Source organism: Leopardus geoffroyi, chromosome D3 (genome assembly GCF_018350155.1).
Source record: "Leopardus geoffroyi isolate Oge1 chromosome D3, O.geoffroyi_Oge1_pat1.0, whole genome shotgun sequence".
Lineage (NCBI taxonomy): Eukaryota > Metazoa > Chordata > Mammalia > Carnivora > Felidae > Leopardus > Leopardus geoffroyi.
Genome location: NC_059339.1, coordinates 50,540,642 through 50,545,905, shown reverse-complemented (window position 1 = coordinate 50,545,905; position 5,264 = coordinate 50,540,642). Strand labels below are relative to the sequence as shown.

Genomic DNA, 5,264 nt, shown 5'->3' with positions numbered 1-5,264 from the left:
CAGTGCTAAAAGAAATGAGCTATCAAACCATGAAAAGATATGGAAGAATCTTTTTTTATTTTTTTTTTATTTAAAAAAAATTTTTTTTAACGTTTATTTATTTTTGAGACAGGGAGAGACAAAGCATGAACGGGGGAGGGTCAGAGAGAGGGAGACACAGAATCTGAAACAGGCTCCAGGCTCTGAGCTGTCAGCACAGAACCCAACGCGGGGCTCGGACTCACGGACCGCGAGATCATGACCTGGGCCGAAGTCGGCTGCTTAACCGACTGAGCCACCCAGGCGCCCCAAGAATCTTTTTTTTTAAATAAATAAAATAAAATGTATTTATTTATTTTGAGAGAGAGAGTGTAACCAAGGGAGGGGCAGAGTTAGAGTGAGAGAGACAGAGAGAGACAGAGACAGAGAGAGAGAGAGAGACAGAGAGAGAGAGAGAGGGAGGGAGAGAGCATCCCAAGTAGGCTCCATGCTGTCAGCACAGAGTCAGATGCCTAGCTTGAACCCACAAACCATGAGATCATGAACTGAACCGAAAGAGTTGGACACTTAACCAAATGAGCCACCCAAATGCCCACCCTTTTTTTAAATTAAAGTTTATTGATTTATTTTGAAAGAGAGTACAAGCAGGGCAGGTGCAGAGAGAGAGAGAGAGAGAGAGAGAGAGAGAGAGAAGAAAAGACAAGGAGGAATCTTAAATGTATATTACTAAGTGAAAGAAGCCAGTCTGAAAAGGCTATATTTTTTATAAGGATAACATAGGACATTCTGGAAAAGGCAAAACTATGGAAAGAGTAAAAAGATCAGTGGTTGCAGGGGTTGAGGGCAGAGGGAAAAGAGTAGGGACAGTGAAGAGTATTTTTAGGGCAGTAAAAATACTATAAAAGTGGATGCGTGTTGTTATATATTTGTCTAACTCCACAGAATATACAACAGCAAGAGTGAACTCTAATGGAAACTCTAGACTTTGGGTGATAAGGATGTGTCAGTGCAGGTTCAGCAATGGTAACATATGTACCCACTGGTGCCAGAAGTTGATAATAAGGCAGGCTATGCATGTGTGAGGGCAGGGTGTATATGGAAAATCTCTGAATCTTCTCCTCAATTTTGCCAAAAAAATAATAACTAAGCCTTAATTTTTAAAAAGTCCACATTGATACACAGTAATTTTCAATTTTCTATCCAATTCTCTCCTTTATTTCATATATATTTCAATTTATTTGGAATAGAAATTTTCAGAGTGTAACAAGATAACTTTAGAGAAGCTAGAAACATTCATTATCTGAGATATGAAAATGTCTCAGAACAAAAATACATTTTAAAAGAAACTTTAGAAACGTGCTTAACATAAATGGATGTTAAATCTGCATTGAACTCAGTGTTATTAGCAAATGATAAACCTCTAAAATTAACTATATTGTCATCTGCTTAAAATGTGGAAGTTCTAAGCTCTCGAAGTTTCCATTCTTTGACTTTAATGTAATACAGTGAGAAGTTCATTATAATGTAATGTTCAAAACATTACTGAGATACAAAAATTATCCCCAAGTTAAAAAATGCAGTTTGCTGTTAAGCTGACATTACAGTTTATAAACAATTTCAGATGGGAGTTCTTGAAGTTTTTAATGGTATCCATCTTCAACACAGCTCCTATTTATCTCACTGAAAGTGTATTACATTTCAAAATCTAAAATAAACCAATTGAAAACATTTACAATTAACAACATAAATACACTGCCTTAAACAGAAGCTCATTATCTCTCAGGAAGACTTCAATAACAATCCTAATGGATTTCCTACCTCAAACTCCTTGCAACACACAACAAAAAGTACACTAACAGGACAAAAATTTGCAATAATATAAGGTAATTTTTCTTTGAATATGCCAAATTAGCCAAGACAATTTTATTTTTGTGTCCACTGTTATTATTTTTTTTCTGTATGCATCTTTATTCACTATATGGAAATTCTAAGTGGAGAAAATAACAATCACCATTATTTATTGGGCACCTACCAAATTCTGCTTTCTGTTTTCATCACTTGGCTGCATTATCTCATCTCATTCTTACGTTACTATAAGAAAGCCATTGCTCTTCTGAAACAGAATTCTACAGAAGTTGTTAAACTGCCCTGAACTTTCTTTGTTAATAATTAATGGCTGACTGCGATTTAGAGCCAAATATGTGATTCCAAATGTGTTTTCTTGACCATTATACTGTACTGCTTTGCAGACATTCCTGAAAAATATAAATATTAAAAACCAATCGTTTTAATATATTTGTATATTTTGCTTTATAACAAAAGTCTCTTGTTTTACTCTTTTTTAAAAAAAAGTTTATTTATTTGTTTTGAGAGTGAGAAAGAGAGTGCGAGCAGGGAAGGGGTAGAGAGAGGAAGAGAGAAAGAATCCCAAGCAGGCTGCATGCTGCCAGCGCATAGCCTGATGTGGGGCTCAAACCCATGAACCATGAGATCATGACCTGAGCTGAAACCAAGAGTTGGATGCTTAACTGACTGAACCATCCAGGGGCCCCAAGATTCTTTTGTTTTTAGTTATATATTTAATATTTCTAACCATTAGAGACGTGTAAGTTGTAAGTTAAATGGAAATAAATTCCAACTTGTTTCCCTTGACATGACTAAGTTTCACATGGTTAAGAGATGATGGATGCTTTCACAAGATAAAAAGCTCTTGAAAATATATGAAACAAAAAGAAGAAAATATGTGAAACAAATTAAGATGATATACATCTTGTGCTAATAACCTGAATTGTTCTCATTGTAACATAGCTTCTTCTGACAGATACATTGTGCAGCAACCCTATACCCGAGAATATCATACCATGTGTTGTTCTTCAAATATTGGAATATTATAAAAATTGCTTAGATTTTATACATTTATCATTTCTAATGGAGAAAGAAGTGACTTTAGGGTCCCAGGGGGCCTCACCAAACATTTGTGTTTCTCGTGACCCTCTCTTGTTTAAGCTTAGGACAAGTTGTTGTGTTTCTTTGATGAAACTTGAAATGCCTTTCTCATCTATTTTTATTAACGTGGAAAGAAATCGGATGAAAACGATTCTGTGCTTTGCTTTATTTTACCACCCTTCACTAAGCAATCTGTTGATAGCATTTTAAACATGATTTAGGAAGAAAAAGTTATATCAGATATAACTAACAAAAGGGGCAAGGGTAAACTAAAACACAGCTAAGATCCCATTTGTGCATTTTCAGCCATGTGAAAGCAGCAGTTTTACTTTCCCCATTGACCGTTATCCCGGGAAAAACAGGCTTGGGTTCTTATTGGCCTGCTGGTAGAGTAATGGAGGAAAGCAAAGAGAAGAATAAGACAAATAGTTTAATAACTGAATTGCAGGATAGGATATGGTAAGCATCATAAGGTACATATTTACTAACTGCATATGGAGGTTCAGCTGAGACAGAGATCACAATTTCATATTTTTGTCATGCATAAATGATATTTCAGATTAGTCTTAAAGAAAGAGATCAAGATTGAGGTAGAAGAGAAGCAGATAAACATAAAAAGTACAACTCAACTTATGGATGTTTGGAAAATCTTAACTAGTCCTCCTGTGTCTGTGCTCAAGGAATACTCTGAAGGCTAATATGAGATAAAACTGGAAGTCTTCACATTTTTTGAGTGATGTAGTTGGACCTAAATTTTAGAAAGATTAATGTCAGCAATATGGAAATTGAACTGAGAAAGGGAGGGATGGGGAGGAGAAATGTCAGCCAAGAGGAATGATCCAAGTCAAGGAAAGAAATAAGGAAAATCTGAATTAGGATTGGATCAGTGGGACTCTAAGGAGTAGAGGACAGAATTGACGAAATCTGCCAGAAAGTACAAAAAATGGAAAACATTTTTGAATAAAAAATAGAAGATCAGCCTGGGGTTCATACGTTCAGAAAATATAAGTTACAGAAAGTCAAAATGGACCGGAGCAAATTGGCCCAGAAATAATTCGTGAAATCTCCTCAAGCTGAAGAAGGTGGAATCTCAGAATGAAAGTCTCCACCAAGAAGGCAACAAAATGAAGGAAAAGAGACTCACAATTAGGTGATGGGTATAACTTGATTTTATCTGGAATAAAATAAACATCTTAATGGCCTTAAAAAGGTAAAGATGGGTTTTTGGTTCTTGCGATACCAGCATAGGCCTCAGGATATTGGAAGAGTTTAAGCCAAAACATGGATATCAGACCAAATTATACAACTTGTATCAACAATATGAATGACAAAATTAAGAAAGAAGAATAGAAGAGATCCCTATATACCCTGTCTTCTCAATTTGGTCAAGTGGTAGATATCATAGCTTTAAAGATCTGAAGATGAGGGGGCGAGGCTTTGTTATTTTTAAGGAACAAGCTCACCCACAAATGCCTTGAGACAGTTACAAGGATTTCCACTTTACGGCAAAACAATGCAAGGGGCTCAGTCGGTTAAGCGTCTGACTTTGGCTCAGGTCATGATTTCGTGGTTCATGAGTTCAAGCCCTGCATGGAGCTGTCTGCTGTCAGCATAGAGCCTGCTTTGGATCCTCTGTCCCCCTCTCTCTCTGCCCCTACCCTGCTCATGCTCTCTCTCTCAAAAACAAATAAACATTAAAACAAACAAGCAAGGAGAATCCAGTATGCAAAAACAGATTCTGATATAATATCTAAAATGTGTGGCACTTTTGCTGACAAAGAAGGAAAAGGAAAAAGCAAAAACTGTGGACCAGAAAACAAAAAGCCTGGTCAGGGAACACCAAATGCGGCAAATACCCAAGGAAATTCAAAATCAAATCCTCAGGTGCCTGATTACCTTCCAAACTGTATTTTATTCCTTACTAATCTGCCAAAGGAGACTAATGAGATAATGTTACCCATGCTGTTTAATCAGTTTCCTAGTTTCAAGAAAGAATGTTTGGTACCTGGGAGGCGTGACATGGCTTTTGTTGAATTTGCAAATGATGAACAGGCTGGAGCTGTCAGGGATGCTTTACAGGGATTTAAAATCACACCGTCCCATGCCATGAAGATCACTTATGCCAAGAAATAACATATGTTGATAGTTGTCTTTAAAGGATTTGGTGTTTGTTTTGATAACATTTGGTCAGGCCACTTTGACAGTTGGGGCTGAGGGGGAGTGAAAGTTAAATTTTGTGAATGATTCCAAAAAAATACCTAGTCTTTATTTTGCATCAATGAACTATGAAATATACAGGCCTGAATTTTGTATAATAAACTTTTATTTGTATTCGAAAG

General features: G+C 36.3%; 1 pseudogene; it reads left to right on the top strand.

Moving 5' to 3' along the window:
* Window positions 1-4,206: 4,206 nt before the first annotated feature.
* On the top strand, window positions 4,207-5,058 carry LOC123588263 (annotated as a pseudogene).
* The last annotated feature ends 206 nt before the right edge of the window (window positions 5,059-5,264 follow it).